The following is a 14,679-nucleotide window of genomic DNA, read 5'->3' on the forward strand; positions in this document are numbered from 1 at the left end:
GAGGGCTGTTAATTTTACGCCTGTGTTTGAAGTTCAATAAGGGATAACGGTTTAATAAAGGTGATCTCAGCCATGGAGGGCCATAAAACTGGCCTCAACTACTCTATACCCATGCAGGGAGTCGGGGGGGGAGGGGATGGGGAACGAATAAAAATATGGCAAGATAAAGGGTAATGGGAGATGGATGAATGGGAAGATGGATGGACAAGAGAGGTGGGCGAGTGGGTAGAGCAGTGAATAGGAAGTAAGATGAACAGGGAGAGGGGTGAACAGGGAATGGGTGTGAATGGGAATTTGATCAACTAGTGACTGACTATCCTCCTTGGGGCAGGGGTAAATGGGGTCTTGGAGAACTGGCTCTTAGGTGAGCTGTATGGCAACGTAATGTCAGAATTGAGCCAGCCCTCTGTGGCTTTCTCTCTTGTCCAGTTCCTGAGCCAGGCAGGTCCGCAGTATTCCAGGGCACTGCTGATGACCAGCCTGGCTCATCAGCAGGACTTGGAAGGGCAGACAGTCACAGGGGGTAGGGAATCCTCCCACTCAGCTCTTGTTAACCCTGCAAGCCAAAGCCCTAACTGGTAGACTAGTCTTAGCTGGACAAGCAGCGGGAAAGCTTGGTAGACAGCGATATCAATGGTAAGCTGCTTAGACACCTGCAATGCAATACCCCAACACACTCTGGGGTTCCCAAGCCAACCTGTGCCTATACTCTCCGGAATCCATGGAGCGAAAGTGCATTCCATTCCAATAAATATCTCATGAATTTCAACATGTAGGTAAATTCTCAGTTTGGCTGGGATACTGTTAAGAGTGGTGATGGGTTTCCACATGTGTCAGACACCCAGCTGACTAAGTAAAAAGAAGGTTTGAGATGGGAGTGGAGGAGAATTGGAGGAGAGTGGAGTGGAGGACATTCAAAGTGATAAATACTAAATGTCACTAAACAACAACAACTTGTGTTTATATAGTGCCCCTCATGCAGGGTAGCGTCCCAGTGCACTTGACAGTAGCGGAGCACGACGCTGAGTTGGGGGGAGGAGGGAGGTGACCGTAGGCACAGTCAAAGAGGAAGGTCTTCGGGGACGACGAAGGAAAGGGCAATGCGGAGGGATAGAGGAAGAATGTTCCAGAGTTGACTCAATTGATCACAGCATTTACAATTGTTTTTTCCATTGATCCATAGCTTAAGATACCCTTAAGGTACAATTTAGTATCTGATTAGCTTTGTTACTGAACCTTCGTATTGACTGGAAACCTTCAGTGACTGATCAATAATCCTTTTCCTTTCCACCTCTTCTAATGGGCTCCCGCTCAGTGTGCGGACAAGCTTATTACTGTTGTTTCTTGTTCCAATTTGTATCTATTTACATTAAAGCCCTACATTAAAGTGGAGTCCTGTAGCATAATGGTTAGAGCACACGCCTCGCAAGCGGGAGACCTGAGTTCGAATCCCGGCAGGAATAAACCTTGGGCAAGTTTCCTTACTCCTGCACGCCTCCGTTAATCTGTAAGTTGGAACCCGGTTGTTAGTCGATGGGCGGATATCTTTTCTGGGGGTAATAATTCCTTCAAAACAAAATGAATAATTTGGTCACTTACTCCACGACTGTTTGTGGGACGCTGCTGTGCGCAATTGGCTGCCGCAGTTCGCACAAAACATACAGTCAATTTACTTTACAGTATATTCTATGAAGCGTTTTGAGATGTCTCGAAGATGTGAAAAGCCCTATATCAAATGCAAGGATTATTATTATTATTATGTTGATCTGACAGTACAAGCTGACCCTTCATTGCAGTGGTGGAGAAGCCTCCTCTACACGGTCAAAGGGATTTTGTTTCAGAAGAGGATTAAACTGAGATTCGCTGTTCAGGGAGATGTTAAAGATACCGGGACATTGTTCAAAAAGAGAAGAGAATTGGGAGTTTTTCCCAGTTTCCTGGCCAACAATTCCCCTAAGTGAATCGGTTGTTCACTTCATGGTTATTTGTTGAACTGGTTATAAAATAATAACAATAATCCTTGCATTTGATTTTGCTTCTTTCAAGTTAAATCCCTTCCCTCTCAATATCACTATCAGGCAACTCGAAGACGTGATTAGACACTACATCAAATGATTATTTTAGCGTGCTGTTTGTAAGCAGAAAACGACACAAATTGCCATGCTGAATGATGAAATAAGAGGTGGGGGGAGTGATTACGATTAAAACAATTAAATGCAGTCAGTTTCACACCTTGCCACATTCACCTACAAACACACAGTTATTAAACTTTTCAGTAAATCCTGGACCCATCCCTCCTCTCCAGCTACCGCCCCACCTCTAAGCTCCCATTCCTCTCCAAGGTCCTGGAACGAGTCGTCGCGTCCCAGCTCCGCTCCTTTCTCTCTCGCCATTCCCTCTTTGAACCTCTCCAATCCGGCTTCCACACTGCCCACAGCACAGAAACAGCCGTGGTCACAGTCACTAATGACATTCTGAACATCTGTGATCAGGGCTCCCTCTGCCTCCTTGTCCTCCTCGACCTCTTTTTCGCCTTCGACACTGTCGACCACTCCAACCTCATACATCGTCTCTCCGCTTTATTCAATCTTCACAGACCTGCCCTTGCCTGGTTCGATTCCTATCTCTCTCACCATCTCCATTTTTCTCCTCCAGCCTCCGCACTGTCACGTCGGTGTCCCCCAGGGCTCTGTCCTTGGCCCTCTCCTCTTTAATATCTCCATGCTCCCCCCTTGGTGACATCACCCACCTACATGGGGTCAACTTCCATATGTATGTGGATGACACCCAACTCTATCTTTCTGCCTCAACCCTCAACTCCAGGACCACTGCTGTCCTCACAGACTGTCTGTCAGACATCAACTCCTGGATGAGGGCAAATTTCCTACAATTGAAAGTGAACAAGACTGAGGCCCTCCTGATTGGCCCTCAGCACCTCAGGCTCCGGCAGCATCAACCTCCATGGTTCCACACTTCAACTCACCAGCCAGTCAGGAACCCGGGTGTCTTGTTCGACCCTCAACTGTCTTTTCTTCCCCACATCCAAGCCATGACCCGCTCTGCCTTCCCTCACCTCCGTAACATCGCCCGACTCCGCCACTACCTCACCCCTCAGGCGCTGAAACTCTTGTTCATGCCTTCATCACCTCCAGGCTCGACTATGCAAACTCCCTGCTTGTCGGCCTTCCCAACTCCTCCCTCCACAGCTGCAGGTAATCCAGAACTCTGCAGCCCGTGTCCTCTCCCGCACCAAACTCCGTGACCCCATCTCCCCCATTTTCGCCCGACTCCATTGGCTCCCTATCCTTCAGGGGATCCAGTTCAAAATCCTGGTCCTCACCTACAAAGCCCTCCATGGCCTCCCCCCACCCTATCTCTGCCACTTCCTAAACCCCTACCAACCCGCCCGCTCCCTCCGCTCAGCCGGCTCCGGCTGCTCCACATCCCCCGACCCACCCGCCCCTCCATTGGTGGTAGAGCCTTCAGCCACTCTGCCCCCAACCTCTGGAATTCCATCCCCCAATCACTCCGCCTCAGCCCCTCCTTAGCCTCCTTCAAGTCCCGCCTCAAGACCCTCCTCTTCAACCACGCCATCAGCCACCCCCCTCCCCTCCCTTCCCCCCCCCCCCCGACCCCAGCTCGGGTCTGAAATGCTGTCACTGTCCAGCGCTTTGGGGCGTCCTCCTGACGTGAAAGGCGCTACACACATGTAATGTTGTTGTTGTTGTTGTTGAAGCGCTTTGTGACGTGATGAGGCGCTATACCAAATTCACCATTATTGTAAATAATAATAATAACAACGTGCTGTTTGCAAACAGATAATAAGACAACCCCCCCCTCCCCCTCCCCTTCCCCCCCTCCCCCTCCCCTTCCCCCCCCCTCCCCCCCCTCCCCCCCCTCCCCCTCCCCTTCCCCCCCCCTCCCCCTCCCCCCCCACTTGGCAGATGGAGGGCAGGTGATAGTGATGAGAGCAATCACGTGGGGCGGGCCTCCTGCACACCTTGCCAGTCAGCGATCCTGGCAAAGCCGCTCTCAATGTGTCACAAGGTCCCGAATGAGCATGCGCAGAAGCCCGCGGGGCGCAGGCGCAGTCTCGCCGGACGGGTGCCGGGAGGGGGCAGCGAAAGCGAAAGCGTCCACCATTGTGCGTGTGCGTGTGTGTGTGTGTGTGCGGTGTACAGTGTAACAAGTCAGTGTGTGTAGTGGGTACTCAGTATCCGGTGCTGGTGAGTAGCGGACACTCTGAGACACACAACTATTCTATTTTTTTTCTTTTTTTTTGGATGATTTTGATGAAATAACTCATAACTTTTTTTTTCTTGCAATTTCTAGCAAAACGGTCGTGTATTTTTTTTGTGGGGGGAGTGGGTGGGGGGGGGGGGGGTGTGGGCTGACTATACGGTGAGAGGGGTTTTTTTTTTGAGGGCATTTTTTTTTCCTGAAATATATATTTTAATGGAAGAAATTTATTTTTTTTAAAAAAAAAAGAGAGAGAGAGGAACGCAATGGAAATCTGTCGCGACGGTTAAAGAGCGGCGCTCCTTTTTTTTTTCGGTGGTGTTATTTTTTTTCCTCTGGAGATGAGGAGAGAATGTCGGCGCGTGGATTTATTTCATGAAATATGAATTTATTGCACAGCGATTGGGGACTGAGGCGCAATGCAGTTGGTGCAGAAATATTCATTACAAACCTCTGACTTGTGTGGTTTTTTTGGGGGGAGGAATGTCCGAGGCTTTTGCACTTTGGGAACTGTTTTGATGCCAAAGCAAAGCCACGAAGTCATTGTTTTTCTTTCCCTGTTTTTTTTTTCCTGCAAAACCTCTTCTTTTTTTTTTGTGGGGAGTGAATTGGAGGGGTTGTGGAGTGCAATGCAGGTGAAGGACTCGGTGGGTTTTGATGTGACTGCATGTTTTCTAAATGCTTCAGTTCTGAGTAGGGAATGACTTTGACAGTTGATTGGGGACAAGTTTTTTTTTCTTTAAAAAAAAATCTAATTTTTGAAGGTTTTTTGTCTTCCCCAAAATCTTGATCCTGACCTACATATTTTTTTCTTTTCCTCCTGTTTTATATATATATATATATATATATCCACACACACACACACACACACACACACACATATATATATATATATGTATATTTTTGCTGCAAACGTCTTGGAGGAATCTATACTCTTCGCTTTCTTATGTACAGTATATAAATTATTGGTATTTTGGACCAATCTGATTGCTGTCCAAACTTCTCTGGGATATAACTGTGCGAACTTACTTATCGATGATTTTTTTTTTGGAGTGGAATTGCACTGTGAAACTGACATCCAATATCCATATGGGGGGGGAATGGAAATAAAGGAATATTCTCATTAAATTGGAGCTGTGTTGTCATTTTAAGGCTTTAGCAAAACCCCTGTGAGAGGGACACATTGATCTAAAAGTGAGACCCATTGCTTTTCCAAACCCCCAGGAATAGTCCGGAGCGTTTATGAGTGTCTTATTCTGGTCAATAATGCAACCGATCTCTGGGCTGCACCTCAACTGTGTGACTTTGGTGGTTTTTGGTGTTTCTGGTGATTTCCAGAATGTGTGTCACGATTTTCAGTGGGAAAAGCGAACAGGGAGAGGGGGGAGAGGGGGGGAATGAATGCAAAAATGCACTGAATAATCCATGGGTTAATACAGATGACGAGAGGGAACAGGACAGACACTGACCAGATGGAATTGACGAGATCAGCTGTTGTTTGCAGGTGTGATGTGATGTGATTGCAGGGGGACAAAAGGAGGGTTTAATATTAAAGACATCGATGTGCTTGAGTGGTGGTGTGGGTGGTGTGTGTGTGTATATATATATGTGTGTGTTTGCAATTCTGCCCATCAGATGCAGCCCTGTGTTTCAGTGTGTGTTCCAGCTATTGAATATAATGCCTTGAATATAATGGATGGAGCAGAGTGGGAGCAGAGAGTGCAATCAATACTCAGTAAACCGTGAATTTGTACAATGAACATGGTATCTGGTGAAGAAGGGGTGTGTGTGTGTGTGTGTGTTATTGGAGGACCCCTTTCATTGCTCATCCTTCAGCTTCAGGGAGAGAGAGAGGGAGAGAGTGAGAGAGACAGAGAGGGTGAGAGGGATGGCTGTTTTATCTCTTTCATCTTTATTAATTGAGAACGTGTCATCGGGTTTAGTTATAACAAGAAGCTACTGTTAGTGTCGTGTGACTGTTTTCCACCTCCAGATAAGCCCTGGCAACTAAACTGTCCCAATGTCAATAAAATAGGCTAAGGGGGAAGACTTCCCTTATCTCTGCTGTTTAAACCCATTTGCTGTGAAGGGGAAAGGGGGAGAGAGAAAGGAAATCAATAAGTGTATTTGTCTAACGACTTGCTAATGGGAAGGATCTTTCAATCCCACCTTTTGTGTTCTATTGCCCGGTGAGATTGAGGACAGGATTTTTGCAGTGTAACGGTAGAAACGCCTTTAGATACTCCAGATCACTGTGAAGAGCGAATGTCAGAGCCTTAGCTGCTCGCCTTGTTATGTATGAGGACCAGACACTGTCTTGTGGACAGTGTGTGATAGTGTTCTACCCAGTCTACACACTAATTCTAGTGCCCTCTACATCACTCGCTGGTATCTGACGCCTATTTCACCCCAGGATTTAATCCTGCCCATTTCACGTTATGAGGAACCCCTGACTGACACCGAGAAGGTAGGATTTCTTTTTAATTCTTAAAAAAGACGCATTTAAAAAAAGACATTTCGAGTGACATTCTGTGTTTTTTTTGGTCCAATTCATTCTGCCTCACATCAGGGATTTCCTTAATTCTGTTTCAACTACCATTCCGATATATACTGTAGTAGTAATAATAACAATAATCCTAGTATTTGATGTAGCGCCTTATCGCGTCTTCGAGATGTCTCAAAGAGCTTCACAGAATACGCTGTAGAGTGTTTTGACTGTATAGTTTGTGGGCAAAATACATTACAATGCGCTTGCATTCTCTCTCTCTGTCTCTCTCTAAGAATCATGTATTCGGTACTGTAGTAGCTAACTAGAAATAGGGGCTGCTAATTATTCCTGTTCTGCTGTGTTAGACTGTGCTAGAGTATTAGTTCCTCATTATATTGCTGGTGGGTTTCTAATAGAGCTCAAGAGGATTCTGCCTTGTTGTGTATTGATTTTGGAGTTCCTTGGAAGGAACAGTGTTATTGTATTGATTTTTATATACATATATATATAAAATTCACTGTGAGATCTGTGGAGCATAATTTTTTTATGCGTAAGAGTTATTAACCCTCGGAATGTGTCTTGTGTTATCTCTCCTCTCTCGCGCTCTCCCATACGCAGGAATCTTCAGGCTAGGTTGTCTGACATTGAGCTACAAGGCAGTTATTGGTGTGAGTACTTCTGATAACAATCCCTGACAGCAAATTTCTGCATTAAAAAAATCCCAGCTGGAATTGCTGCCTTAAGCTTTCTGCTATTGTTATAACGTGCACTTTTTCTTCAAAATACTATTGATGTTTGGCTTTCGTAACAACCTTTGCATTTGATCCAATGCCCACAATGTTGGAATGTCTCGAAGCACTTACCAAGTGTAGTGACTGTGTGTTTGAGGACGCCTGTGGCAGCTGTGCCACATGGAGCCGTGATCAATCTATCTTGATGAGGGACTGTCTTTGGTTAGGGTCAGGTCTAGGCGCCCCATTCTCCCTCGTGTCCCCGGATCTACAACACCCACAAGCGAGATCACCTGGTTTCGATTCCCACGTGAGGCAAGTTTCCTTACTCCACACACACATGTCTCTGTTTCCCTAGTAGTAAGGAGGTAACCCGCTTGTTAGTCGATTCGTGGATCGCTTTTCTGGGGTTAATAAACCCTTCAAAAATCTATATAATAATTAATTTGGTCACCGAATCCACGACTGTTTGTGGGACACTGCTGTGTACAATTGGCTGCCGCAAACTATACAGTCAATTCACTTTATAGTATACTCTGTGAAGTGCTTTGAGATATTTAGAAGATATTAATAATAATCCTTGCATTTGATACAGCGCTTTTCACGTCTTCTAGACATCTCAAAGCGCTTCACAGAATAGACTGTAAAGTGAATTGACCATATATTTGTGGGCAAAATTCGGCAGCCAATTGCGCACAGTAGCGTCCCACAAACAGCTGTGGATTGAAATGACCCATTTATTATTGCTTTGTTTCGGAGGGATTATTATTAGGCGTGTGGAGTAAGGAAACTTGCCCAAGATGTGATAAGGCGCGGTATCAAATGCAGGAAATATTATTATTATTGTTGACAAGCAGCGGGAATCTTGGTTTAATGTCTCATCTGAAAGAGAATGTCTTTGAGGTTACAGTGAAGCTGTAGGTAATAGGTTTTCTGACCTCCTCAGGAGTGATTGCTGCCGTTATACAGTGACTTGGCTGTTCATTTAGGAGCTCAGGCACTGCTGAATGGGGAGCAGGGGGCTTATACTTACATTTGATATAGCGCCTGATCACGTCATTGAGACATCTCAAAGCGCTTCACAGGATACACTGCAAAGTGGAGTGACTGTATATTTTGTGGGCAGAAGCGGCAACCCATCGCGCACAGCAGAGTCCCACAAATAGTCGTGGATTGAGTGACCAAATTATTCTTTTTTTTGGGTGAATTATTTTACCCCTTATCCTGACGTAGCCACAAATGGGGAGAGGGGATGGGATTCACCTTTGATGAAGCATTTTACCCGGCTGAGAACAACAACAACAACTTGCATTTATATAACATGCTTCATAGGGGGGTAACGTTTCGGAGCGCTTGTAGCAGGGATGGAACCTGAGACTGTTGTGAGCTGTATGGCCATGTGTGTAGACACACAGGAGTTTGAGTGAGGGGCAGCAATTAGGCAGCTGACTCCCTCCCCCCTCCGCCCCCCCGTTCCCTGTTACTATGACCCCAGTTGTAGTTGAGCTGTGGCTCTATCAAGAAAATAACTGGTAAGGGGAGCAGTTAGCCAATACTTTAACTCTGCGCCCCTCAATGTTTGGTGAAAGTCCTGTGTTGTAATCTCAATGTTGTCACCTTTCCCTGTCTGCAGGCCAGGCGGGATGCAGTGATGGAACTCAATTCTTTCTCCTCCTCCTCCGCTCAGCACTAGTATTAATCATGATCATTAATAATGATCCTTGCATTCGATATAGCGCCTCATCACATCATCAAGCTGTCTTGAAGGGTTTTCACAGGATATACTGTTAAGTGGAGTGACTGTGTATTTTGTGGGCGAATTATTTTGTGTTGCGTGAGTGTGTAACACCCCCACTGCGAGACATCTGTCATGCGCTCTCCATCAATTTCACCCACGAACGTGTTGTGAGTTGGAGGACGCTAGTATAAAATTATTTTTGTGTTATGAACATCAAAGTGTTGCAACAGGGAATCAAATGTACCGTGTGTGTATTTTTAGGTGGACGCAGCAGGCAATTTGCACACAGCAATGTCCCACCACCAGCCATGAAGCAAATGGATGATTTATCTGTGTGTGTGTGTGTGTGTGTGGGGGGGGGGGGGGGGCAGGACACCAGGAGAGACGTGGGCGGAGAGGACATTGTGTTTGGGTCAGAGCTGCAATGGCATTGTTTAAAATAATAAAGGGATTCGATACGGGAGATACAGAGAAATGAATTCCTCTGGTGGGGAATCCAGAACAGGGGTGGGGTATCATCATTAAATTAGAGCCTGGCCATTTAGGAGTGAAATCAGGGGCAGTTTTTCACTCAAAGGCCAGTGGAAACCTGGAACTCTCTCCCTCAAAGGCTGTGGATGCGGGATCCATTCACATCCTCAAGACTGAGGTGGATAGATAGTTGTTAGGTCAGGGTATCAAGGGATACGGGTCATTGGAGTTGAGGTACAGATCAGCCATGATCTTATAGAATAGTGGAACAAGCTCGAGGGGCTGAATGGCCTCTTCCTGTTCCTTGTCATGTTTATATGTGTGGGCTGATTGGTGCTGAGTGCGACTGCACACTTTGTGGTGATGATCTCAGGGGCTGGCACTGATATAATAATAATAATCCTTGTGTTTGATATAGTTGTTTGTGGGACACTGCTGTGCCCAATTGGCTGCCGCGTTTTGTTTCACTATACAGTGTATTCTGTGAAGCGCTTTGAGGCTTCTTGAAGACGTGATCAAATACAAGGATTATTATTATTATAAATGCAGTCATTGATGACCTTGTAACCCGGAAGTTCTTTCTGGAGGTTGCCCTACACCGCGCCCTGTTATAACACAAAAAAAAATGTGTATGTGCACGTCCCCTTCCCCCTAAAAAATCAACACACGTTCTAACAGTTTGGAACCGTGTGGAGCTAAACAAGAGAAAAGAGTGTTTATAATTCACATCTGGGCTGGATTCGAAGCACGAAGAACCAGCACGAAAACTCATTGCCACCAAAACTTTTGAAGCAGTGCAAACGGTTAAGATGTGAGGATTTGATGCGTTCGCTAAAGTCAACATCTGTTTCCTTTTTGCCTTAACAAAACCCATCAGAAGCCACGTCAGGCTGTACTTCTGCATAAAATGCAACTGAAATAATAATAAAATAATAATTCTCACATTTGATATCTCGCCTCATCGCGTCTTCGAGACTTCTCAAAGCGCTTCACAGAATATACTGTAAAGTGTAGTGACTGTGTATTTTGGGGGGCCAAAGACTGGAATCCTCATCCCTTTCTCTGGCAGCAAACAGTGAACTGTGGACATGTATTTTGAAGTTTCTCTTACCTGCTGTTGTGTGCATTGCCAGCTCCCACAAGAATTAGGAAAAAGAAGACAAAGTTTGATCAAGCATGGTGTGATGTATGTAAAGAAAAATTAATTCAACATGTAGCCTTCAAAATGCTAGAATTCTGTGCCTTTCTGTGCTCTGTTTCTAGGAGAAATCTCTCTGGGATGGATTTATACACATTTCAACTCTTTTTGTTTTCTCTTTGCATGAGATTTTCTTTCGCTCACTTGAAATCGAGATCTTCAAGGTTATGTGAGGCACCTGTTTCCACTCAGCGGTAAGTCAGTCAGGGGGTAAGCCGTCACTGTTTTAATGCCAGATCTTTTATTTAAAAAAAGATCCGAGTTGTAAAGGACATTTTGGAAATCGTAGGATAAGAATTAAATGTAATAAATGTATACAAATCAGAGAATAATCTATATCCACACACAAAGTCCAAAAGGACAATGCTGTCTTAGGAAGATTTTAGAACAATATCATGTCGTCTGGAAGATGGGCAAATGTTTGTCCTTCAGGCTTAGTGCCAGTGATCTCGTCTTTGAGTCAGAAGCTTGTGGGTTCGAATCCCACTTCCGGACTGCACATAGTACTAAGCTGATGCTCTAATGCAGTGCTCAGGGTGTGTTGCTTTGTCAGAGGTATCGTACTTAGGATGAGATGTTAAACCTACCGGTTCAGGGGGATGTTAAAGATCCCATGACATTATTCAAAAAGAGAAGGGAGTTTCTCTCTCTCTCTCCTGGTGTGCTGGCCAACAATCTCCCAATTAAATTGGGTCACTCACTCCATAGCTGTTTCTGGGACAGCTCTGTGAGCATATTGGCTGCCGCGTTTCGCCCACGAATAGTCATGACACTTGACAGTAAAATCGTGTGAAGCGCTTTTAGACATCTCAATGCAATAAGGAGCTATATCAGATGCAAGGCTTATTTATTATTAAATGGGATCTAGCCTTGACAACCAAAGGAGGGAAGCTATGGGGTGAGGGTATGGACAGAAGGTTATTGTCTAAGAAATGGAGACCTCTTGGAATTTCTGCTTTATTTTTAAAGTGTTAATCCACGTTTTTTTCTCTCGTTTACCCCAGCCAGCTGTTCTCGATGGAGCTTTGTTTCCCCAGCTGTTGTTTGCGTCTCCTAGTAGCTAAGTGTGGCTGTGCCAGTGTATGTGGCTTGTGGCAGTCTTAGTTTTGCCTGGGAAGGGTGGGGGTGAAGTGGGGGGCTTGGGGGTCGATAGGTATGTTCCAGGAGTCTCCACAGACTGGAATTTAGAAATTCTTGGTCTAGAATTCTAGATATAGCGAAACAATATATTCTGTGTCTTGGAAAACGTGAGCAATTACAACAACAACTTGCATTTATATAGCGCCCTTCATGCCGTACAGTGTCTCTGGTTAATTATTGGGTTAACGAGACTGAACACATGTGGCAGGTTGATTCCCATCTTGTTTGTAGCTCGAAATGTTCTCACTTAGATGCAGTGTCTTGGTACGTGCAGTTCGTAGAATATCAATGGTTGTTTGTAGCACTCAAGATCAGAACTCAATGCCAGCCACGCAGGAAGTATATCACTTGGGGAGAAATCTTTTGGTCACCGCACTATCTTTCGTTACTTCTGCCTCTTGCTCTTCCCATTTTGCAAGGCTTTAATTCTTAATTAATTAATTTTAATACGTTTCCACTTATTGCTGAGCCCAACACAAGGAGGCATAAACACATGGTGACCAAAACGTTGTGATGCCATCACAATATATAATAAGTCTTAAAGAAATGGTAGTTTTCTTTCAGATAATAGGGTAGTTATCACGACTTTCTCGTCACCCTGTGTAAAAGCTACTTACAGATCAAACGGGGAGTTAAGGAGGGCCATGTTTACGCAGAGGATGTGAGAACGTGGATCCTGCCTCTGGAAGCAGAAAGCGTCGATGCAGTTAAAAGGAAATGCTGTACATGTGAGAAGGGAATGTATGGAGTGAGGATTTGGAGGAGTGGCTTCTGTGGAATATGAGCGCCGGGGCGGACAAGTTAAATTGAATGTCTCTGTTTCTGTGTACCAGGTGACCTTGTCTGTGTGACACTCCAGGAACTGATGGGAGGTTTCCAGCCATTCACTGCTGAGAGAATCTGATCTTTTTAACTAGATCTCTTTACCCAGCAGTAAGTTGGTTGTTAGTCGATTGGCAGATCGCTTTCCGGTGGTAACAATCCCTCCAAAAAAATAATTGGTCACTCAATCTACGACTTTGTTGGACGCTGCTGTGCGCAATTGACTGCCACGTTTCGCCCACAAAATACACAGTCAATTCACTTTACAGTGTATCTTGTGAAGCGCTTTGAGATGTCTCAATGACGTGATAAGGTACTATATCAAAAGCAAGGATTATTATTATTTTTGTCCATGTGTTGTCTCCTCCAGTCCACTCCTGACTGGTCTGTACCTTGCTCCACAATCAGTGGCTAAGCCTTTAGTCACTCCGCCCTATCCTCTGGATCTCTCGCTCAGATCCATTTAGCCTCTGTTCTTGCTTCAACCACCTTCAACTCTTAAACCCAAATCCCTTTGGATGTGCCTTTGCTCAACCCCTTTAATCCTCTGATTTCCCTGCTTGGTTCCCATCACTACATGTGTTGTGCACTTTGAGAGGTGCTTTTACACAAAAAGTGAAGTTTAAATGTTTTGACTATTGTTTAAATGGTTGATTGTCACAATAACTACACTCAGGACACATACAAAGACAAATACGCCTTTGAGCCGTCTTGAAGACGTGATAAGGCGCTGTATCAACTGCAAGGATTATTATTACAATTCAAATTCCAATGACGCAAATGAGAAACGTTGGCAGCCAATTGTGTAAGATCTGCAAGATGATTTGTGGAGTCCTGTAGCTCAGTGGTTAGAGCACTCGCTTTGCAAGCGAGAGACCTGAGTTCAATTCCAGGCAGAGGGCAAAACCTTGGGCAAGTTTCCTTACTCCACACAGAGCCTAATAATAATCCCTCCAAAACCAAAAACAATAATAAATTGGTCATTTTCAATCTACGACTGTTTGTGGGACATTGCTGTGCGCAATTGGCTGCCGCGTTCGCCCACAAATATACAGTCAATTCACTTTACAGTGTGTTCTGTGAAGCGCTTTGGGACGTCCTCCCGACGGGAAAAGCGCTATATCAAATGCAAGGATTATTATTATTATAATAAAATTATTAATAATTCTTGCTTTCGATATATAACCCCTTATCACGTCATTGAGATTCTCAAAGTGCTTCACAGAAAAAAGTAAAGTAGAGTGACTGTATATCTTGTGGCGAAAGATGGTGGTAGAAGGAGAAATAATAATTTTAACTGTTTAAAGCTGGGACTGTAAAGGTGTGACATGAGTGTTTTATCTGTTATGTACTTGGTGACCTTGAAAGCTCGCTGGCTTTAGTGATTAATTCCATTTACTGGATCTCTTACCCCCGTGCATGTTTCGGCAGTAAAATAAAACTTACAGTCCCAGAAGCAATTGGCTGAATTCTATTATAGTGTGACTTGATGCGTTTTATGCTTGTCATCCTGCAGTTTTATGGGATTACAATTTGGGCCATTGGCAAATTCAACACGTGCGTATATTGAACTTTTTGGTGTCTTTTTATTCAAAGACTTTTCCTCCTCCACTTGTCTCTGCAATTTTAATCTCCCTCCTAGAGTCGGGAGGAGTTGTCTGGTCACCAATAGCGTGAGTGCTCTCAGGACAAATACAAATAAGCACTCTGAGACGTTGGCTTGTGTAAAGGATAATAATAATAATAATAACCCCTTTATTTGATACAGCGCCTTATCACGTCTTTGAGACATCTCAAAGCACTTCAAGGAATATACTGTAAAGTGAATTGACTGTATATTTTGTGGGTGAAA

At 44.7% G+C, this 14,679-nt stretch overlaps 1 protein-coding gene across 1 annotated transcript in view; it reads left to right on the top strand.

Annotated features, from left to right (window-relative positions):
* The first annotated feature begins 4,211 nt into the window (after positions 1-4,211).
* Positions 4,212-14,679, top strand: part of LOC103186664 (RNA-binding Raly-like protein) — a 215,206-nt gene continuing 204,738 nt past the window's right edge. The window contains exon 1 of the mRNA XM_042340296.1: positions 4,212-4,226. The gene's annotated coding sequence lies outside the window, so the exon portion shown is untranslated. The remainder of the gene's footprint in view (positions 4,227-14,679) is intronic.

The sequence above is a fragment of the Callorhinchus milii genome, unplaced genomic scaffold, assembly GCF_018977255.1.
Source record: "Callorhinchus milii isolate IMCB2004 unplaced genomic scaffold, IMCB_Cmil_1.0 Scaffold14, whole genome shotgun sequence".
NCBI lineage: Eukaryota > Metazoa > Chordata > Chondrichthyes > Chimaeriformes > Callorhinchidae > Callorhinchus > Callorhinchus milii.